This window comes from Prionailurus viverrinus, chromosome D2, assembly GCF_022837055.1.
Source record: "Prionailurus viverrinus isolate Anna chromosome D2, UM_Priviv_1.0, whole genome shotgun sequence".
Taxonomy (NCBI): domain Eukaryota; kingdom Metazoa; phylum Chordata; class Mammalia; order Carnivora; family Felidae; genus Prionailurus; species Prionailurus viverrinus.
The window spans coordinates 61,780,555-61,804,219 of NC_062571.1; the positions used below are offsets into that span (position 1 = coordinate 61,780,555).

General features: G+C 39.0%; 1 protein-coding gene and 1 long non-coding RNA gene across 4 annotated transcripts in view; both read left to right on the forward strand.

Moving 5' to 3' along the window:
* The window catches only part of CNNM2 (cyclin and CBS domain divalent metal cation transport mediator 2), a 146,650-nt gene that overhangs the window by 13,204 nt on the left and 109,781 nt on the right, over window positions 1-23,665 (forward strand). The window lies entirely within an intron of this gene.
* LOC125148183 (uncharacterized) lies at window positions 1,283-16,686 on the forward strand. The gene is made up of 4 exons (XR_007145448.1): window positions 1,283-1,293; window positions 2,898-2,905; window positions 15,617-15,628; window positions 16,569-16,686. It is a non-coding gene; the product is annotated as an uncharacterized LOC125148183 (long non-coding RNA).

A 23,665-nucleotide genomic window follows, 5' to 3' on the forward strand; every position in this document is an offset into this window, starting at 1 on the left:
AGCTCAGAGCCTGGAGCCTGCTTCAGATTCTGTGTCTCCCTCTCTTTCTGCCCCTCCCCTGCTCACGCTCTCTCTCTCTCTCTCAAAAATAAATAAACATTAAAAAAATTTAAAACACTTAGGAATAAATTTAACTTTTTGATGCTATTGTAAATAGAATTGTTTTATTTATTTAATTTTGAAGATTATTCATTGCTAAAAATAGAAATATGGTTCGTTTTTGATCTTGTGTCCTGCAACTTTGCTGAACTCATTTATGAGGTGACAAATTGCTCTTAAAATATATAAAAGTGCTTTTTAAAAAACATGTGAGTGTTTTGGGGTTATTTTATGTTTGTTTCATTTGATTGTAGTGAATTTTATATTTTCTTTTAAAATTTTAGGCATATTGATTAATTTATTTATTCTTTCTATAATTTATTTATTTTTTTATAATTTACATCCAAGTTAGTTGCACAGGGTACAACAGTGATTTCAGGAGTAAATTCCTTAAGCTCCTTACCCATTTAGCCCATCCCCCCTCCCACAATCCTTCCAGCAACCTCTGTTTGTTCTCTATATTTAAGAGTCTCTTATGTTTTGTCCCCCTCCCTGTTTTTATATTATTTTTGCTTCCCTTCCCTTATGTTCCCTTCCCTTTTGTATCTTAAAGTCCTCATATGAGTGAAGTCATATGGTATGTCTTTCTCTGACTAATTTCACCTAGCATAATACCTTCTAGTTCCATCCACGTAGTTGCAAATGGCAAGATTTCATTCTTTTTGATTGCCGAGTAATACTCCATTGCATATATATACCACATTTTCTTTATCCATTCATCCATCAATGTACATTTGGGCTCTTTCCATACTTTGGCTACTGTCGATAGTACTGCTGTAAACACTGGGGTGCATGTGTCCCTTCGAAACAGCACATCTCTATCCCTTGGATAAATACCTAGTAGTGCAATTGCTCGGTTGTAGGGTAGTTCTATTTTTAATTTTTTGAGGAACCTCCATATGTTTTTCAGAGTGGCTGTGCCAGTTTGCATTCCCAAAAGTTTTAGGCATTTTTATTTGCCACTTTCATATATATAGAGTGAAGAATCCACTATCGGTTATTGACAATGTCATTCTCTAGAAAATTTGGTAAGAGAGGAACTTTTCTATTTCAGATTAGATATAGGAAATAAAAAGGCTGTACGAGATGTGTCAAAGAGACCAAAATACAGCTGGCTGGAGTTTTGGAGTTTAAAAGTTAATCTGCCTGATATTTAGAGTAGCTTTGTATCAGATTTGGGATTTGGGCTAGGAGGTGAGTACAGAAAAGACTGTGTTTGCTTAATATCTAAAGGGCTTTGTAGTGCCTTTCTTTTCCAGGCCATTTTACCAAGGGTTTCCTTTGGGTCATTTTAAAGACTAGAGAAAACCCTGGCATATGGTCACTCTGCATTTCATATTGCCATCATTAGTATAAACCTTGAGGCTTTTGGGTACCAGGTAACCAGAAAAAAGAAAATGAAACTCTCTCTCTCTCTCTCTCTTTCTTTCTTTTTTTTTTCTTTTCTTTTTTTTTTTTTTTGGTGTTGGGGGTGGGGTGAGGGGCTGGTAATCTGAGAGGGAGAATGTTTTCCCATGCTAGCAAAGACAGACTGAGGGCATCATCTGATCTTTATGGGAGTGTGCAAAGCCTCAGTTTTTCCATTTGCCCATCTGCAATCGTAAAAACAATGTGCTGACTCAACTTGGAGCCTCTGCAGACTGGCATTTGGGGCTTAGGCAGCCCTGAGAATCATGCAAGAGATGGAAATATTTGAGCAGGTTCGGAGAGGTAATATTGAAAACAGCTAGAACAAGATAGCATGCTTGCTCATCTCCTTCAGGATTTGCTTCCTTTCGCCATGAGTATAACTCCTTGATTTAAGGCGTGGCAGGACTAATTTGGTCTCTGCAGAGTTGATTTCTGAGCAGAGAGATTTTTCTTGCTCCAGGGATTATTAAACTTCAGGGGCATGGGATTGGTTGGGGGTGGGGGGTGAGTTTCTGCTGCGAGCAAGTCAGTAAAATATTTTTATGATCCTAGTGTGTGGGCCACTTAGGTTTTTTTCTTTAAAATTTTTATTTCCTTGCTCCTGTATATATACATTTACCTGCCAAGAATAGAAGAACATTTGTCAAAATGTTAACTAGCAATGACTGCCCCTTGATGGTGAGTTTTAGGGGAGGAAGTATATTTTTCAGTGTTGCATCCTGTTTTTTTTTAAGCATGTATTTTGTAATGTCTTGGAGGGAAATAAAATCCATTAAAATGTTACTAAAAGTAAGCTTCGTAACTTGAACCACTGATGTAGTTATTTTTTAAAACATTTTTAAAGTTCATTTATTTTGAGAGAGAGAAAGAGAATGAGTGGGGGGAGGGGCAGAGAGAGGGAGAGAGTATCTCAAGCAGGCCCTACACTGTCAGTGCAGAGCCCAACGTGGGCTCGAACCCATGAACCGTGAAATCATGACCTGAGCTGAAACCAAGAGTTGGACACTTAACTGACCGAGCCACCCAGGTGCCCCAAACTGATGTAGTTATTAAGTGATATTCAGTATATTTGGGTGAAATTCATACTTTTTTTTCTAATGTTTGTTTACTTTTGAGAGAGAGGGTGCACACAAGTGGAGGAGGAGTAGAGAGAGAGAGGGGGCAGGGGATCAGAGAGCTGGATGCAGAGCTCAAACTCATGAACTGTGAGATCATGACCTGAGCCAAAATCAAGAGTCAGATTCTCTATGGACTGAGCCCCCAGGTGCCCCAGAAATGCAGAGTGTTTTGTCATAATGCAGTCCTGCTGTCAGTTTTGCCATTTTCCCCCTTCATCAAAATCCTTAGCATTTGGGGTGAAAGATGAATAGCATTTTAAAGCTCACAAGATGTGTGTGTGTGTGTGTGTGTGTGTGTGTGTGTGTGTGTGTTGTGCTCGCACACACGTGCGTGCACAACAGCTTAGTAAAATTAACTTTGTGTGTGAAAAAACAATTTAAGTGTTTGAGTCACATTTGTTTTCAAAACATGTTATTAGGTGACAAAATACATTTTGCCTATTGGTATGTGGACTGCCCTGTCCAAGGAAGGAATGATACTTCCTTGGTTGCCCTTATGAAATCAGAGATTGGTGAAGGAGTTGAGTATCAGCTAGATTTGTGCTTTTAGCATAAATCTGGAATCTCAAAACACTTCTCATCTGGAGATTGATTCTGGAAACTGATGCTTCCTTTTATATGTAGAAATCATCACTGTGGATCCAGCAATGCTTGGTGAAAGGAGACAAAAGAATAAAAGGAATGTTTTGGAATCACTCGTGCTTGAAGCTCAGTCATTTCCAGTCTGACACATTTTGCTAAAATAAAATAAAAAGACATTTTAACTTCGATGAGGATCAGGTTTTTTTGTTTGTTTGCTTGTTCGATTATACTATAAAATAGAACACCTATTATACATCATTTATCTCAGACAGATAAAAAGATGTGATTTTCTTTCTTTTTCTGAATGTATACTGAAACTTTATAGAGTAAGTTAGCTGTCATTTAGGTGTCTTTCCTAAACCTGTTTTTATTGTATTTTATTTTTTATTTTTTTGTATGTTTATTTTTATATTTGAGGGGGGTGCAGAGAGAGAGGGAGAAAGAGAGAGAGAATCCCAAGCAGGCTCCATGCTGTCAGTGCAGAGCCTGATGTGGGGCTCAAACCCACAAATCTTGAAATCAAGAGTCAGCTGCTAACCACTTAACCCACTGAGTCACTCAGGTACCTGTTGAAGACTTTATTTTTAAGTAATCTCTATACCCAGCATGGGGCTTGAACTCCCAACCCTGAGATAAGGGTCACATGCTGTTCCGACTGAGCCAGCCAGGCACTCCCTAAAGTCTGACATAAAATAATGATGGATTTTGCCCCTACTCCTTTTACCGAACACTACCCAAGAAAATGAAGTATTTTAGGAAGGGAGATTGATGTTTGCTTTACTTGCAAACAGTATCGCTCTTAAATAGTACCATGCATAGTAGACAAGTTTATTATTTACTCAGTTCCTTGATATTTAAAAAAACATAAAAGTTTTGGCAGAGTTACTCTGCAGAGAAGCTTATCACTTGACAGAAAACTTCCAGCCAGCATTTAAGCACAAGCCTCTCAAATATGAATGGACAGCCAGACATCTCTGGATGTTTGAGAAGAGCCTCCAATCGTTTCATAGAGAGACTAAACAAACAGAAAAAAGAACCTTAATTGGCTTAAGCTGGTTTAGCTCACATTACCTAAAATCCAACAAACCGGCAGTTATTACTATGGGTATTAGTTTCTTTGTGACCTCTTAAGGCCACTTACCAAACCAGCAATTAGTAGCAAACGTGAAGATCTATGGCAGATAGTATTTTCTTATTTTAATTTTAGGGCTTTTTGATAAACTGGTAAGATGAAAGTTACATTTAAGGAAGATCAACTTGGCAGAGGTATGCTTGATAAAATAGACAAAGTAAGGAAACCCATCTTGGAAGTTTCACAATAATCAAGATGGACAGATTGATGTGATTTATTCATTCAAAGTGCAGGGGCACATGGCTGGCTCAGTCAGTGGAACATGCGACTCTTGATCTTAGGGTCATGAGTTTGAGCCCCACATTGGGTGTGGAGCCTACTTTAAAAAAATAAATGAAATATTTTAAAAATGCATTTATGGAGCATCTAAAACATAACAGGCACTGAACAAGGCATAAATAAAAGGAACCAAGGGCAGGAGTAGTAGCAGTAGAAATAGAAAAAAATATAAGAGGAATTTTCAAATTATGTCAATTAAATTTGGTAACAAGGTACGGGGGGTAAAGAGAATAAAGTGATATGTATTGCGAGTCAAGAGCAGGAAATACATCTAATTCATCTTCACATTCCACATAGTCATTTTATTTTATTTTTTTTTAATTTTTTTTTCAACGTTTGTTTATTTTTGGGACAGAGAGAGACACAGCATGAACAGGGGAGGGGCAGAGAGAGAGGGAGACACAGAATCGGAAACAGGCTCCAGGCTCTGAGCCATCAGCCCAGAGCCTGACGCGGGGCTCGAACCCACGGACCGCGAGATCGTGACCTGGCTGAAGTCGGACACTTAACTGACTGCGCCACCCAGGCGCCCCAACACATAGTCATTTTAGATGTTGCTCAAAAAATGCTTCTGGATTAAAGAGGAGTCATGTTTTCTAAAGATGGAAAAAGACCACAGAAGGCAGAGATAAAGACAAAATCTTGGGGAATGCTCAATTAGAAATGGAAGGAAGATTGGGGCGCCTGGGGGCTCAGTCGGTTAAGTGTCCAACTTTGGCTCAGGTCATGATCTTGCAGTTCGTGGGTTTGAGCCCTGCGTCGGGCTCTGTGCTGATAGCTCAGAGCCTGGATCCTGCTTCAGATTCTGTGTCTCCCTCTCTCTCTGCCCTTCCCCTGCTCACTCTCTCTCTCTCTCAAAAATGAATAAACATTAAAAAGAAGAAGAAGAAGAAGAAGAAATGGAAGAAAGAAATCAGGAACCTTCCTTCCTTTGGATGTCAGAGAGGCTGTCTGCGGTCTTTCTATCTGAAGTTTCAGTCCATCCCCTGCAATACTTACCTGCTTTCCCTTTATTTTTTTCTTCCTTTGCCCTGTACTGTATCCTTTGCTTCCTTATTACATTAAAAAAATGTGGTTTTTTGGCCTACCTCTCCCACCAGAACATGTTCCATGAACGCAGGGACTTGTGTCTGTCTTGTCCCCTGCTGTATTCCAGGGCCCACAGTAGGGCCTGGCATATAGGTGCTCAATAAATATTGTTGAATGATTGAAAGGAATATTATTGATGGTGAGGTGTGAGGCACGTACTCTTCTATAATATTGATGGTGGTGTTGATTGATATAATCTTCCTAGGCAGTGCTGAAGCACCGGGTGCTTCTCATGTGTCCTTTCCTCTCCTAGCTCCCCTTTCAGTAATCTCGTGGGAACTAATCACGCAAAACTTAAAACACAGAGGTGCTGGTGTAAATGTATTTAATTTTTTAAACTTTTATTAATTTTTAAAAATTGTAAATACACACGACATAAAATTTACCATTTTAACCATTTTTATGTGTACAGTTCATTAATGTTCAGTATATTCACATTGTTGTATAAACCAATCTCCACAAGTCTTTTCATCTTGCAGAACTGTAGCTCTGTACCCGTTGAGCAAGCAGCGTCTCCCCACTCCCCCTCCTCCCTGGCCCTGGCAACCACCGTTCATTCTATTTTGTCTCAGAATTTGACTACACTAGATACATCACATGAGTGGAATCATACAGTATTTGTCTTTTGTGACGAGCTTATTTCACGTAGCATAATGTCCTCAAGGTTCAGCCATGTTGTAGCGTGTGTGAGACTATTCTTCCCCTTTAAGACTAAACAATAGTGCATTTATATATATACTATCTTTTTACTTAAAAATTTTTTAAATGTTTATTTATTTTGAGAGAGAGAGGGACAGGGCATGAGCAGGGGAGGGGCAGAGAGAGAGGGAGACACAGGATCCGAAGCAGGCTCCAGGCTCCAAGCTGTCAGCACAGAGCTGGACGCAGGGCTCGAACTCATGGACCGTGAAATCATCACCTGAGCCAAAGTCGGATGCTTAACTGATGGAGCCACCCAGGCAGCCCCTACTATCTTTTAAAGTCCATTCGTCCATCAGCGGACACTTGGGTTCCTTCCACCTTTTGATGGTTGTGAATAATGCAGCTGAGCATGTGGGCGTGCAAATGTCTGTTCAGATCCCTGCTGTCAGTTCTTTGGGGCATATACCCAGATGCGCACTGGAGGAATCTTAGGGTTTTTCTAGTTTTAATTTTTTGAGGAACTGAATTTTTTTTAATAGCAAAAAATGATAAACAATCTAGTAATCCAGTATTGAGGAATGGTTAAGCAAATCTAGATATGCACATAGGATGTAACCATTTGGAGTAACATGTGTTTTTTAGATTTGTGGTTTGTTTGTTTTTTTCAGGCATCTCTACGTCCAACGTAGGGCTCGAACTCATGATCAAGAGTTGCATCCTCTTCCAGCTGAGCCAGCCAGGCGCTCCTAGAGTAACTTCTATAAAGTTTTTGTAATAACATGGGGAAATGGTCATTTTTTTAAATTTTATTTTTTTAAAGTTTACATCCAGATTAGTTAGCATATAGTGCAACAGTGATTTCAGGAGTAGATTCCTTAATGCCCCTTACCCATTTAGCCCATCCCCTTTCCCACAACCCCTCCCGTAACCCTCTGTTTGTTCTCCATATTTAAGAGTCTCTTCTGTTTTGTCCCCCTCCCTGTTTTTATATTATTTTTGTTTCCCTTCCCTTATGTTCATCTGTTTTGTCTTTTAAAGTCCTCATATGAGTCAAGTCATATGATTTTTGTCTTTCTCTGACTAATTTCACTTAGCATAATACCCTCCAGTTCCATCTACGTAGTTGCAAATGGGAAGATTTCATTCTTTTTGATTGCTGAGTAATACTCCATTGTATATATATTTTTACCACATCTTCCTTATCCATTCATCCATTGATGGACATTTGGGCTCTTTCCATACTTTGACTATTGTTGATAGTGCTGCTATAAACATTGGGGTGCATGTGTCCCTTCGAAACAGCACACCTGTATCCCTTGGATAAATACCTAGTAGTGCAATTGCAGGGTGGTAGGGTAGTTCTATTTTTAGTTTTTTGAGGAACTCCATACTGTTTTCAGGAGTGGCTGCACCAGCTTGCATTCCCACCAATAGTGCAAAAGAGATCCTCTTTCTCCGCATCCTCGCCAACATCTGTTGTTGCCTGAGTTGTTAATGTTAGCCATTCTGACAGGTGTGAGATGGCATCTCATTGTGGTTTTGATTTGTATTTCCCTGATGATGAGTGATGTTGAGCATTTTTTCATGTGTCATTTGGCCATCTGGATGTCTTCTTTGGAGAAGTGTCTATTCATGTCTTTTGCCCATTTCTTCACCAGATTATTTGTTTTTTGAGTGTTGAGTTTGTTAAGTTCTTTGTAGATTTTGGACACTAACCCTTTATCTGTTATGTCGTTTGTAAATATCTTCTCCCATTCTGTCAGTTGCCTTTTCGTTTTGCTGATTGTTTCCTTCACTGTGCAGAAGCTTTTTATTTTGATGAGGTCCCAGTAGTTCATTTGGGGAAATGGTCATTTTAAGTGAAAAAAGCAACAGGGTCTCAATGACATTTTGAAAGCTACAGAAAAAAATGGTAGGAAATTCACCAAAATGTTAATGATAAAGATGAGATGAATTTTATATTTACCTTTTAAAAAATTCTTATATTTTGCTGTTTTTGTATTTTCTAAATTATGCAGGCATCACTTTTATTATTTAGAGGAAAAATATGGAAAGCCCCCAAGAGTCCCCATTGCCTACAGTGTAGGACCCAGGCCTTTCAGAGTCTGGCTGTAGCCCATATGTGTACCTTCTGTCAAAAAGGGCTAATCTTGTAACTGCATATATGTAACATATGAATATATAGGTACATGTATGTGTCTATATCACCATACTTGTGTTTATGTGTATACGTGCCATGGCCAGTACTTCTGCTCACGTTCCTGTCCTAAGGGACACTTAGTTCTCTGCCCATCTAACACTCTGCTCTGCCTGTAATACCTATTTAAAATTTCATTTTTTCCCCCCAAAACTCTGCTGATCTCTGAACTCTTACACCATTTATGATTGTGTGCTATAATTAATATCTCCTATTTCTTAAATCTTTTCAGTCTCTAACTTGCTACCTCTCTATTTCTCATCTGCCTATATGGAAGATTCACCTTGCTTTTCTCTGCCTGTGTCATTGTCACTCCTCTTTTGCCCTTGATGCAGTGTTTTATTTTGAAAAGAGTTCTAACACAGAAAAAAGTTTAAATAATGGTGCAACGAGTTCACGTTTATCCCTCCCCTAGATTCACCAGATGTTAATATTTTGCCCCGTGTGTTGCTTTTTCCATGTATACATATGTACACAGGTGCGTATATGTGAATGTGTGTATACATATATACATATCTTTTTTTCCTGAACCACTAGTCATTTGAAGGTAGGTTGCGGGTAACCATACTGCTTTCACTCCTAAATATGCCAGCATGTGTCTCTTCAGTATAAGGATAGTCTTGTAAATCATGACACTGTTATCACACTCAAGAAACTTCCTATCAATATAGACATGTTGTTCAGTATTCAGTCCATAGTCATTTCATTGTCACATCTTTTTGGTGTTCTTTAATCTAGAATAGCAGCCTCTCCTTCTTTTTCTTTCATGACATCAACATTTTTGGAGTCCAGACTAGTTGTTTCATAGAATGTTCCACAATCTGGATTTGTCTGGGTTTTTTTTCCCCCTTCAAAGTAAGAATCAAGGTTAAATATTTTTTTTTTCCCCTAAGAATATGATGGTGTAAAGTGCTTTCCTCCTTTAATAATTAATGAGTAATCTGTGGGGTGATATTTTGAGATTGTATCCATATCCTGGACCCCCACAAACTTTCAGCCATTGGTTTTGGCTTCTCCTTTTAAAGAGTATCATTTTACACAGTCTCCCTTGTCCATCTTTGTCTATAGTAGTGTTTTCCTTCTTCCATTATAGCATGAAAATAGATGTTTGAGGTAGGAAGAGATTGTAGTGAATCTAGTTCAAACATCTTATTTTTCTAGATGAACATTAAGAGTTTTTCCCAAGAGCAATTGTGAAGGAACAAAGTTAGGACTCGAACCTGGGTTTCCTGGCTCTTAATCCAGTGCAATTTCTACCTGCCTCTTATTGACCCTTACCAACAATACAAAACATAAAGCAAATATGTACTACTTCAAATAAAGTAGAAGTTTTCTGCAAGTAGAAAGCATACGTTGATTTTTCTTTTGCATGCATTCTTTTATTCATTTATTCAAAAGAGGCAAATCAGCCTCTTTTTTCCAGCCTGTCCCTCCCATATCCTTCAAACTCCAGCCATATTAAAGTAGACCTCCGTGCTCTCTTGCTTCTGTCTTCCTGTGTGCTGTGCCTTTGGCTGGTAACAGGCTTCCTTCCCTTCTCTTTTTTATATATTTTATTTTTTATTTATTGACAAATTTTATTTTTGACAGATCAACATTGCAGATTTTTTTTTAAATTTTAAAATATTCTTCTTTTTTTTTCCCCAAAGTTTACTTATTTAGAGGGTGGAGAGAAGCAGAGAGAGAGGGAGAGAGAATCCCAAGCAGGTTCCATGCTCACAGCACAGAGCTCAATCTCATGAACCATGAGATCATGACCTGAGCCCAAACCAAGACTTGGACGCTTAACCCACTGAGCTACCCAGGCGCGCCACATTGTATGTTTTTAGGTGTATAGTGTGATGTTTTGATATATGTATGCATTGTGAAATGATTACCATAATCAGATTAATTAACTTAGCTATCACCTCCCATAGTTAACATTTGTGTGTGTGTGTAGTGAGAACACTTGAGATTTACTCTCTTAGCAAATTTCAGTATAGAATCTATAATATAGTCATTATGCTATCCATTAGGTCTCCAGAACTTATTTATCTTATAACTGAAGGTTTGTACCCTTTGATTAACATGTCCCCTTCCCTCTCACCACCTCCAGCCTCTGCTAAGTACCATTTTACTTCCCGTTCCACTTGGTTGTTGTTGTTAGATTCCACATATAAGTAAAATCATGCAAGATTTGTCTTTATTTGTCAGGCTTATTTTACTTAGCATAATGTCTTCTAGGTTTATCCATCTTGTTGTAAATTACAGGATTTCTTTTTTTTTTTTAAGGCTGAATAATATTCTTTGTGTGTGTGTGTGTGTGTGTGTGTGTGTGTGTGTGTGTGTAATATTTCCTTTATTCACCTTTTGATGGATACTTAAGTTGTTTCTGTATCTTAGCTACTGTGAAAAAAGCTGCAGTGAATTTGGGATTGCAGATATCTCTTTGTCGTAGTGATTTTATTTCCTTTTATATACCCCAGAAGTGAGATGGCTAGATCACATGGTAGTTTTATTTTTAGTTTTTTAAGGAAACTCCATACTGTTTTCCAAAGGCTGTACCAATTTGCATTCCCACCAACAGTGCACAAGAGTTTCTTTTCTCCACATCCTCTCCAATACTAACTATCCTTTGACTTTTTAATACTAGCCATTCTAACAGGTATAAGGTGAAAGTTCACTGTGGTTTTGATCTGCATTTCCCTGTTTAGTGATACTGAGCATCTTTTCATACGCCTGTTGGCCATTTCTGTGTCTTCTTTGGAGAAATGTCTATTCACCTCCTTTGCCCATTTTAAAAATTGAAATATTTGGTATTTTGCTCTTGAGTTGTAGGTGTTCCTTGTATATTTTGCATAGTAACCCTTCATCACATGCGTGGTTTGCAAATGTTTTTTTTTTCTCCATTTATAGGCCCCCTTTGTATTTTGTTGATTGTTTGCTATGTAGAAGCCTTTTAGGTTGACATAGTCTGACTTGTTTATTTTTGTTTTTGTTGCCTGTGCTTTTGGTGTCAAATCCAAAAAATTATTGAAAAGACCAAAGTCAAAGAGCGTTTTCCCTACTGAACTTCTTTTTTTGACTATTACGTGAGCTGAATTGAGTTCTGCAGAAGAGGCCTTTAACTACCTACCTTCAGACTGAGTTAGATGCCCTCTTTTGTTTTTTTAAAATATTTAAAAATATTTAAAATATTTAAAAATATTAAAAATTTTTTAAAAATAAGTTTATTTATTTTGAGAGAGGCAGAGCAATTAGGGGAGAGGCAGAGAGAGAGGGAGAGAGAGAATCCCAAGCAGGTGCTGCACTGGCAGTGCAGAGCCTGATGTGGGGCTGGAACTCACAAACTGCAAGATCATGACCTAAGTTGAAACCAAGAGTGACACTTAACCGACTGAGCCACTCAGGCGCACCCCACCCTTTTGTTTTTGTAAGACCCTGTTTGTACCTCTTATATCACCGTGTAGATCTCTTTTTCCTTCTGGAAAGGAGTGCTCAGTCAGTGTTTGCTTAGTGAAGCCGTTTCAACTCTGTGGTCATCGACTGACTTCCATAAAGATGTGGTTGAGACTCAGACTCCATGTCCCTGCAGTTCTAACAGCTTCCATAAATATTTGATATTTCATGTGCAGGGCAGTATAGAAAGTGGAAAGCTACTTTATATGTTAGGTGAGTCCTTACGAAATGTAGGGGGGAAAGTCCTGACTGTAGTTGTAAAAAAGACAGAACAAGTTAATCGGGGCTATAGGGAGTATTATCAAGTGCTTTAGCAGTAAGAGAATGGAAGTGTTCTTAGGGCAGTGTTGAAGGAGGCTAAAGGCTGAGGTAGGGGTCAGAGCATTTCAGTTGGAAGGAACAATATTGAGAAAGGTAGAGAATCAGAAAAATTGTGTTGGGGAGAATTTGACCTGTTGATTGGCCTGGCTTTTAGGATTTTTTGCCCTGTATATAGTATACATATAGATTGTTCTTTGAACATATTGATTGCTCTCCTTAGTGTTTTCCAGTTTGCTTTTAGGGATACCTAGGGTACATTTGATACTAATTGAACATATTATTGCCACAAAAGTCTCTTGTTGGAGCAGTTTCTACCAGGACTTTTGAACCAGCTGTTTCCAACCAAAGTGCTGTTTTTAAAGGTCTGTTCTCTGCTGCTTGTGCAATTCCTGTGAGCCCAAATTCTTTACTCCTAGATTAGATAGGTTAAGCCTCAGGGGAAGTACATTAATAATTGAAAACCTTTGAGGCATTACTGCTTCAGTTTTGACTTTTCAGTGTTTTCTGCAGCTGGAGAGTGTGATTTAACTACTCTGGTTTACATCTGGGATAGGACTTTAAATGCCATAGAGAAAGGGCCAAGGATCTCAACATGGGTTTTATTTTCCAGCTATTTATTTTTCAGGTAAGGAGAAAACTGTGCAACATACTAATATAAGGGGACAATAATATTGTGTTCTGGGAAAGAACTAAACACATGCATTTTTTCTTTTACTTTATTTTTTTTAAATGGAAGTGTATTTGACCTAGAATATTGTATTAGCTTTGAGAGTCCAACATAGTGATTTAGCATTTATATACATTACAGAGTGATCAGGGCGCCTGGGTGGCTCCCTCGGTCCATCGGTTAAGCGTCCGACTTCGGCTCAGGTCATGTCTGCCGGTGTGTGAGCTTGAGGCCCGTGTCGGTTCTGTGCTGACAGCTCAGAGCCTGGAGCCTGCTTCGGATTCTGTGTCTGCCTGGCTCTCTGCCCCTCCCCCGCTCACACTCTGTCTCTGTCTCTCTCTCAAAAATAAATAAACGTTTACAAAAATAAAACAACAACAACAACAACAACAGAGTGATCACCCCCATACATCTAGCTGCCATCTGTCATCTTACAAAGCTGTTACCTATTATTAACTACATTCCCTATGCTGTGCATTGTGTTCCCAGATCTTGTTTTATAACTGGAACTGTGTACCTCTTAATTCCCTTCCCTCTTCCACCCATCCCCCACGCAGCTCCCCTCTGACAACCACCAGATTGTTCTCTGTGTCTGTGAGTCTGTTTCTGTTTTTAAACACATGCATTTTTAATGTATTGGTGTCCATTTTTTCTTTAAAATCTACTCCTGCTTGCATTTTGAATAACCCTTAATCAAATGCCAGAACTGTTTGCTCACAGTAAGTGTTGTTAAGACCGGAAATGTGAACCATTAAAGAACTGATTTTTTCTTCTTATAAATACTGGCTTACACTGAACAAGTTTGTAGTTACTAACCTCATTGCCATAAACTCCCCAGTCATATGTTTTGTAATCCCTTCTCTGGCATACATTTTAATCGTTTTCTTACTGCTTCATAGGTACTATAATCCTTTTATAGTTTCCTGGGTTTTCAAATAAACCTATAAAAGGTTCAGTTTTATACTTAATAGCCATGCTTCACAGTGTTCTGAAGCTGTGACTAAGTTCAGGCAGGCAAAAGCTTTTGATGTGGAATGCCTTTGTTTCTGTGTTTTAGAAAAATGCGTCAGTTTTCCAGCGTTTCGCATCTTGATGATTTTACATACTGGCTAGGATTTTAGAGATGATTGGAAATATTTATAAAGAAGAAATGTTGGAAAACACTGAAAATACACAGAAACACTGGTCTCATAATTTTCTGTTATCAGGTTTTGAAAGATCACTTCTATTTTGAAACACATACTGTATTTCTTATTGGTGAGGGAGACTGTCACAGTCCTGAAGCTTACGGTTTCATGGAGGAGACAGACATGACTCAAATAGTCAGACAGATCAACTCACCAGCACGGGATGTGCTCTGGAGCAAAAGTGCTTGGTGCCATGAGAGAACATCGACAGGTGGGAGGTGAGGGAAGGAAGTGACTTGAGACCTGACGGGTAAGTGGGAGTTCGTAGGGGAAATTTGGGTGTGGAAAAGAGAATATTACAGGGAGATGTGATAATGTGGGAGGTAATACTGTATATTCCAGGAAACAAAAGAAGATTAGCATGGCTGGGACATAGAGAATTTGTGTGTGTTGGTGAGCAGGGTGTCGCATAAAATGAAGCCAGAGAAGCAAGCGGGCACTGTACCAGCCAAGCCATTGGATGCCATACTAAGGGTTCTAGCTTTTTTTTTTTTCCTAAGAGCAGTCATTTGCTTTTGAAGCATTGAGGATACGTGAATAGGACATAATTAGAGTCGCATTTTGAAAAAAATCACCGTCTTCCATGTGGAACGTCTGTTAGAGGGCAGTGAGAAAGGATACAGAGAGGGTGGCATTTGGGGGCTGTTGCAGAAGTCTGGTGAGAGCTGGTGCTCTGGGCCTAAGGAGGTGGCGGCTGGGATGGAAAGAGGTAGACTGATTCTGGAGATGCTCAAGAAGACAGGACTTTACCAAACCCCTTTTAACGGATACTGACAGACAGGCAAAGTAAGGGTACGATCTCTGAAACTGAGGCCCAAAGAGTCAGAGACCATGTGATCGATGAACAGAAGCATACCTGGGACCTGAAGGGTAGGTGTTTGAGCAGAAACCCGCTGCTCTCACTTTCTGATACTCCACCTTTCTAGGAGCAGAAGCTTCTGTTTGGTTCTCCTCTGACTGACCCACACAGACTGAAATGTTCAGCTCTTATGCATGAAATCTAACTGTAGGCAACAAACTCCCATCTGATAGTGAGCTTTGTCCCATCTGATAGTGAGTGGTGCTTTGTCCACTCTTGCCAGATATCACTTTAATCACTTCTACTTTCTGATGAGGGAACACACCCCCTTCTATTTGGTGATCAATAGTAGGTACTATCAATCTAGGTTTGCCCATCTAGTAGTAAGTACTATCAATCCAGTTTGCCATGTGCTGGATAATATTTATTTACTGAGCCCATTCTAATTTAGTTTCAGTTGTAGAAAGATGTATGCCCCCTGTAGAACTCCGTAGCAGGAGAGAAAGGACTCAAATATGCAATTCCGGTGTGATAACTTCTGTTGTGGACTTGTATGCAGTTTCTGTGGGAGCCCAGAGGAGGGACTTTGGGCCAAGAGTCAGTCTGAGGTCAGTACTGTTATTTCATTCATTGTATGGTCCTATTTCCTGAACCAGAAGAGACTATAGGTGTGGTCAGGCAAATGTGCCCAGAAGGTAGGCAGTTGATTAATTTGGTAGGGGAAAATACAGTTAAGGTAACAATGAAAAGTTTTTAAGTTATAAAGGTTCAAGTTTCAGTTAGGTAAAAAACTTAGCTAGATTGCCTTAAGCATTACCTTGTGGAAATAATATAAAAACCAGGGTTTTACCGTATTTTTTACTGTGCATACAGTAATTAAGTTAATACTTAACGCAGTTTTAAAAGTTAACACCATATAATTATTTTGTATGGTATTAATATTTTATCAGGAAATTACTATTTTCCTTTTAAAACTGATTTGGGAAAACTAATTTTAAGGTGACGCTTTTCTTTTTCTCAATAAAATGATTATAACACAAGAGTTATAAAAGTCACTTAGTATTTTGTTTCATAGAAATTTTATTAGAACATGGCTTTTTTTTTTCTAAAATTTTTAATGTTTATTTATTTTTGAGAGAGAGAGAGAGAGTGTGTGTGAGCAGGAGAGGGGCCGAGAGAGAGGGAAACAGAATCTGAAGCAGGCTCCTCCAGGCTCTGAACTATTGGCACAGAGCCCAACACGGGGCTTGAACCCACAAACTGTGAGATCATGACCTAAGCTAAAGTCAGATGCTTAACTGATTGAGCCACCCAGGTGCCCCAGAACACATCTCTTTCTTTAAGCAAGATACACTGGCACCTTTCTTTACCATCTGTGATATTAGTTGCTCCTGGGAACAATGGGAAATTCTTTCTTTCTTTTTTTTTTTAGTGTTTATTTATTTATTTTGAGAGAGCACAAGGAGGGGAGGGGCAGAGAGAGAGAGAGGGAGAGAGAGAATCCCAAGCAGGCTCTGCACTGTCAGCGCAGAGCTGGATGCAGAGCTCGATCCCATGAATCGTGAGATCATAACCTGAGCCAAAATCAAGAATAGGACGCTTAACCAGCTGAGCCACCCAGGCGCCCCAGGAAATTATTTCTTTCAAGCCCGTATCATTCTGTGGGTGTAGAGCATGTCTACATGCTTTTAATTACTTGCCACACCGAATCTGCCTCTGTTTTGCTGTGTGTTTAGTGATTATTTGTCTAAAGTTTTTAGATGCTAATACTAACACTCTTAAAAAAATTTTTTTTTAAATGTTTATCTATTTTTGAGAGAGAGAGAGAGAGACAGAACGCGAGCAGGAGGGGGACAGAGAGAGAGAGGGAGACACAGAATCCGAAGCAGGCTCCAGGCTCTGAGCTGTCAGGACAGAGCCCTACTCAGGGCTCAAACTCACAAACCGCGAGATCATGACCTGAGCCAAAGTCGGACGCTTAAACTGACCGAGCCACCCAGGCGTTCCACTAATAATGCTTTTAGAAAATGTTAAAAAATATTGTTTCAGATAAGCTTGTTGGGACTTATTAGTGTGGCACTGGGGAACACTGGGCTTATTTCCTGAGGCACCTCAGTGTTAGGGCAGCGTAGTATTCCATGCCCTCTGGTAGAAGCCCTGTGGGACATGTTTTATAACTCTCTCAAGTGCATCAGTGCTGGCTCAGTCAGTAGAGCATGTGACTCTTGATCTCAGGGTCATGAGTTGGAGCCCTATGCTGGGGGTGGAGTTTACTTGAAAAAAAATATATACATATATATATATATATATATATATATATATATATATAGTAGTGCTGTCACTGAAAAGTACTTCTGCTTCTATACTTGAACAAAAAGGCTTGATGTTTCTGTTTCTGTGTTGGAAACATATAGGGTATGCTGACAGGGCCAGAAATAGATCCATATGTTGTGACGTCATTGTAAAATCCACAGGTATATGACATGGAAACTTGGAATTATTTCCTATTGAGGACTGTAAAGAAGAAGAAAATATGACTTTGGTATGCATTGGATTAACTATTCTCTTGAATCAGTTTACTGAGCTTTAAAATGTCAGTATCCCATTAGTTATATTATAGAACTTTATGGACAGTGACTTGAGAGTTCTCAGGGAAGACGTATGGGAAATAAAAGCTCCAAAACTAAAGGATGATGGCTTCAGATTTTATTTAGGTCGTGACTTAAAACTTGTCTAGCAAAGGAAGAGTTCTCATGTAACAGTAACCATAGCTCCATTTCTTGAGTATTGACTGAATACTTGAGTATTACTGTTTAATGTTAGCAGCCCAGTGAAATAGGTTTGATAATTCCTAATTTACAAGCCAGAAAACTGAAGTTTAGAAAGGTCAAGTAACTGCTCAAGATTACTCTGTAAGGCGTGCCTGGGTGGCTCAGTCAGTTAAGCATCCAGCTCTTGATTTTGGCTCAGGTCATGACTCATAGTTCATGAGATCGAGCCCTGCATCAGGCTCTGCGTTGACAGCATGGAGACTGCTTGGGATTGTCTCTCTCTTTCTCTGTCTCTGCCCCTCACCCCCCTCCCACAGCGTGTACACACACGTGCACACGATCTCATGCATGTTCTCTCTTTCTCTCTTAAAACAAATACATTAAAGAAAAAGATCACTCTGTAAGTGGGAGTGGGAATGGAATCTCCAACTGCTCAAAGACACTTAATTAACCCTTCTGCTATTTTGTATGTAAATTTTTTTAAACAATTTGGGTTTTATGAGTTTATAAATCAATGAATATTTATAAGGCATTGAGGGACCTGGTAGAACTCAGTCTTTAGTGTCTCCCATTATACTCATTGAAAATTATTTATGGAGCTGACTGTATGCAGGGCACACAGGTGCTAGCTTTTGTGGACAGTGCAGAGATGTGGGCATCTTGGCCCCCTGTTCGGTTCAGGGATTTGCCACGATTTCTTAGCCACAGAGAAAGACATTACCAGTCGTTATTGGATAAGCTGGTGTTTTGAGATAGATAAAAGAATGTTGTTTAAAACCACTTGGGGGATGGGGAGACTTCAAGGAGAATTTGGCTTTTTGAGGAGGACCTTGAAAGATGAGTAGGATATCCGCCGGTAGAGATAGGGGTGGGAGAGGCCATTTCCTCTTGGGAGAGGAGTGTGAAAAAGGCCAGGAAGAGAGTGCGGGGGATGGGACTGGAAAGGTAAAGTGGTTTAGAAGTGAAAGTTTTTGAGTGCTAGGATGAGTGATACGAACTTTGTGCACTAGGTGATTAGATTTTCATTAACATTTATCATCAGTTATGCTCAGTCAGTGTTTTTAGGAAATCAGAAAACTGTCATTTTTAGGGCCTTATGGCTTTTCTTCTCACTAAAGATGGCTCTTTTGATAACCTTTATTTGGGTCAGGATTTCTTACAGGTCTAAGGTCTTGACTTGTCCTTGGAATTAAGCACTAACGGAAGAAAACCATCTTTTTAAGGCATTGACTGATTCCTCTGGTTAGTTTTGATACAACTTAAGATGTCGTTTGTGATTAATCTGGCACTTTGAACTATGTTAGACTGGTTGACTGCTCACTTTGGCATCACTTTTTGCTTTTCTGTAATAAATCCTCAGCCTACCAAGGTCTAGAATACAATACTCCCAGTTGCTCTGGGAGAGAAAGTTGCAAGTATGTTCCAAAGGTATCTAGATAGGAGGTAGAAAGTCTGCTTTTCGATTTTTCTTTCTACACTGAATTTGGGATTCTTCTATTCACTTAGTTTCAAAAAGCAATATTAAAAGGAAAGCAAAGGAATTCAAATGCATATAGTGTGAAGTTGGATGGTTTTGGGCATGGCCTCATCTTAAAACTATTCCCTTTTCCTATATAGACTATCAAGTCTGAATGGACTTGTTCTGAATTCCAGCAAATTGTGCATTTCATTTTATTTGCATTTTATTTAAAACTTGGTGGATGCCTTGCATATGGAGAGATTCAGTAGCGCTTTCTAGTCTTAATGTGAACACTGTTGGGACTGGTGCACACTGTGCAAACCGTGACTGAAAGGTATGGGAGGGGAAGTAAGTACACTATTTTGAAATCTTTCTTTGTTGTCACATTAATGCATACCGTTATCACAATAAAACCACCCATATGTAATTATTAAAAGCAATGTCATTTTTCTTCATCTGTGTTTTCACCCAGTAAAATTGCCTTAGCCTTTTGACATATCTTTTTCTGCGGTGTATATTTATTACTTATTTTTAACATAGGAGATGATAGTGTATCTTCTTCTCCCCTTTTAATGTTATGTCTTAGACTCAACATAATTTTAAATAGCTCTACAGAAACATCCCAGCAAATAAATCAGACCAGATCTCACCTTCTTACTGTCCGTTCTCCATCAAATAATGTAACCCCAAAACAGGCAACACCATGCTCTGGTAATACAACATCAGATAATTTGATTCTGCTCTTGTAGCCAATAATTACATGTTCGTGATGAGCCAGGTAATCCCTCTCATTTGTAATATGAGAAGCTGGTAATATAAAAACTGAAAAAAGATACTCAAGGATTAGCTTCAAGGATTAACTGGTTTTTTTGTAATGCTGAAGCTATTTATCTAGTAACTCACTTTGAGAATGTCTTATAAAACATATTTATGTTTTCACAAAGGAAACATGAATGAAGTGTTTTTCTTCATGTAAAATGGAGAATTTTACATCGTCTTTAGCTCCTGGATTTAATGCAGTATAACATACTAGTATTTTAATTGTAAAATTGAGTGGTAAAATTTAGAAATTAAATTAACTTTGATTAGGGGCGCCTGGGTGGCGCAGTTGGTTAAGCGTCCGACTTCAGCCAGGTCACGATCTCGCGGTCCGTGAGTTCGAGCCCCGCGTCAGGCTCTGGGCTGATGGCTCAGAGCCTGGAGCCTGTTTCCGATTCTGTGTCTCCCTCTCTCTCTGCCCCTCCCCCGTTCATGCTCTGTCTCTCTCTGTCCCAAAAATAAATAAACGTTGAAAAAAAAAAATTTAAATTAACTTTGATTATATGAAACTGCTGGTTGTTTTAAATGTTTATTTATTTATTTTTGAGAGAGAGAGAGAGAGCCAGAGAGTGCACGAGGTGGGGAGGGGGACGGAGAGAGAGACAAAGAGAGAGAATCCCAAGCAGGTTCCATGCTGTCAGCGCGGAGCCCAGTGTGGAGCTTGATTCCACGAACCATGGGATCATGACCTGAGCTGAAATCAAGAGTTGGACACTTAACCGATTGAGCCTCCTGGGCACCCTTGTGAAACTTTCTTTGCAATGTTAATCTCTCTAAGAATAGCCAAATCTCTTGTTGAATAGAATAAAGTCTTTGAGAGCCAGTTGAAAATTTTACAAGGTTTAAAAGAGGGCTGTCTAATTATAGCAATGAAAAACAGACTTCTGAATTGAAGTAAGCCACTTATGTTTTAATGATTTTATTTTTAAGTAATCTCTACATCCAACATGGGGCTCGAACTTACAGCCTTCAGATCAAGAGTTGCACGCTCTACCGACTGAGCCAGACAGGTGCCCAAGCCACTTCAGTTTTAAAGAGTGAAGAAAAATTCCATGTTGGTAATAAATGAAATGCAAATTAAAACAGCAAGATACCAATCTTTGCCTACTAATTAGGAAAAAAAATTTTTCTTTTTATTTATTTTAGAGAGAGCGAGCGTTGTAAATGGGGGAGGAGGCAGAGGGAGAGAGAGAGAGAGAATCTTTTTCTTTTTTAATGTTTACTTATTTTGAGAGAGAGACAAAGAGAGAGCATGCGTGGTGGAGAAAGAGGGAGAGAGAATCTCAAGCAGGCTCCACATCCAACACACAGCCTGACTTGGGGCTTGATCCCATGACCTTGAGATCATGACCTGAGCCAAAACCAGGAGTTGGGCACTTAACCAACTGAGCCACCCAGGTACAGGAAAAAAATTTATAATGGTAAAATTCAGTGTTGAGCTGGGTATGAGGTGGGCCCGCTCACTGCTAGGGGAAGTGATACACCTTTTCTGATGAACATTTTTATTTGGGATTCTTGTGATTCTTCTAGTCATCTTTCCTGAGGACATGGTCTAACTCAGACATAGAAGTATATCTAGAGACATTTATCAAAGTTTTATTCATACCAGAAAAATATTGGAAATTCAAATGTCCCACAAGATATATCCAAGTGATGAAATATTGTATAGCTATTAAAATGATCTTCCAAAGCATAATTAGCAACACGGGGAAATTCCCACAACATGATGTACAGTATATTTTATAGTGCTATACCAAATTTGAAATCATATATTTGCATAGAAAAACATTTTTTTAACGTTTATTTATTTATTTTGAGAGAGAGAGAGAGACTGTGAGAAGGGGAGAGGGGCAGAGAGAGAGGGAGAGAAAGAATCCCAAGTGGATTCCACGCTTTCAGCAAGGAGCCTGATGAGGGGCTTGATCCTATGACTGTGAGATCATACCTGAGCTGAAATCAAAGAGTCTGATGCTTAACCGACTGAGCCACCCCAACGCCCCTAGAAACACTTTTTTTTTAAAGACTGGAGAAAAGCAAAAAAAGTGTTTTGAGATTTTCCCTGAATTTCTTTTCTGGAGAATGTTCCATGTGCCCTGGAAAAGAATGTATATTCTGCTGCTTTAGGATGAAATGTTCTGAATATATCTGTTAAGTCCATCTGGTCCAGTGTGTCATTCAAAGCCATTGTTTCCTTGTTCCCTGAATCTCTTAATGCACTTTTTATTCTGTAATCAAAAAGAAGTGAATAAACTTTAGTATAAAATAATGATTTTGAACAAATGGCCTAAGTGGTTCATTTCAGATAGAGTTTTACTGTATGGATCACAAGACATTATACTTAAAGGAGAAATTATTTGGTAGCATTCAGTAATTAATATTTATCATTAACGTTGAAGCCATTCATAAAAATCTCAAAATATTTCAAGCAGGTAAATTTCCACATTTAGATGGGCAAAAGGAAGTCCTAAGAGTTTGCACCAGAAATTAAATGGCAAATCAGCTTAAGTGAACTCTAAACTTCTTTGATGAGACCTTTGGCACAATTCCATAATCTCTATGGAAATACTTCTACATTATTTGGTAAATGACATAAGTAAGTAAAATGGGAAGAGGACTAAGTAAGTAGTTCCAAAAGGGAAACATTTTTTTTTAACATTTATTCATTTTTTGAGAGACAGAGAGAGACGGAGTATGAGTGGGGGGAGGGGCAGAGAGAGAGGGAGACAGAATCCAAAGCAGGCTCCAGGCTCCGAACTGACAGCACAGAGCCCCACGAGGGGCTCGAACCCACAAACCGTGAGATCATGACCTGAGCCGATGTCGGACCCCCAACTGACTGAGCCACCCAGGTGCCCCAGGGGAAACCTTTTTAAAATGGAAAAAAAAATCCTCTGATTCCCACCCCCATTACCACCACCCCCTTTCCTTGGCTTAGCAGGAATGCGCAGTAATGTTAAGTGATCCTTTCCCTTTGACTAACTCTCTTGGTAAAAAATTCAGATAGCCATCTAGTGGAAAGAAGACTCTTTAAGAATGACTTTCCTCTAGACATCCAATATCATGTTTGTTCAGTTGGCTTGTCCAAACAATTTTTCTGTGTTTTCACCAGAGTAGGATCAACTTAGCATGAAGATTAAAGCTGTTCTCCATCTGCTTTTTCTGCCGTTCTTAATTAGAACCTGATGACAGAAATCAACTTTGATTCAAGGCTGATTGTTCCCTGAGAATCTCATTATTATTGTAGAAATCTTTTCTTTTATTAACCAGATTGATTCTGAGCATCTGTGTGACAGACATATAGAAAAAAATAAAATTTTTCTTCATTTAAACATTTATTCAGCATCTGCTGTGCTAGATGCTGTGGGCATATTAAAGTTGTTTAGTCTCTTGGAGAAGATCAAGCATGCACAGAAATCATTTTAACACACATATAGGTGCTCAAAGAGAGGGACACAAAGTTTGTGGACACTCAAAGGAAGCAATCGTTTCTGGTCATGGAATCATGTTTATATGCTTTATTTTACTTTAGGATAAATGGAGGAAAGAGGCAAATGTTTGGATAGCAAGTACTGAACTTCAGAGTGAGTGGCTTCACGGTTTTTAAAGAGGATTCTACAAATTTTTATCGAGCCTGTCCTCAAGGAGACTGCAGTTTG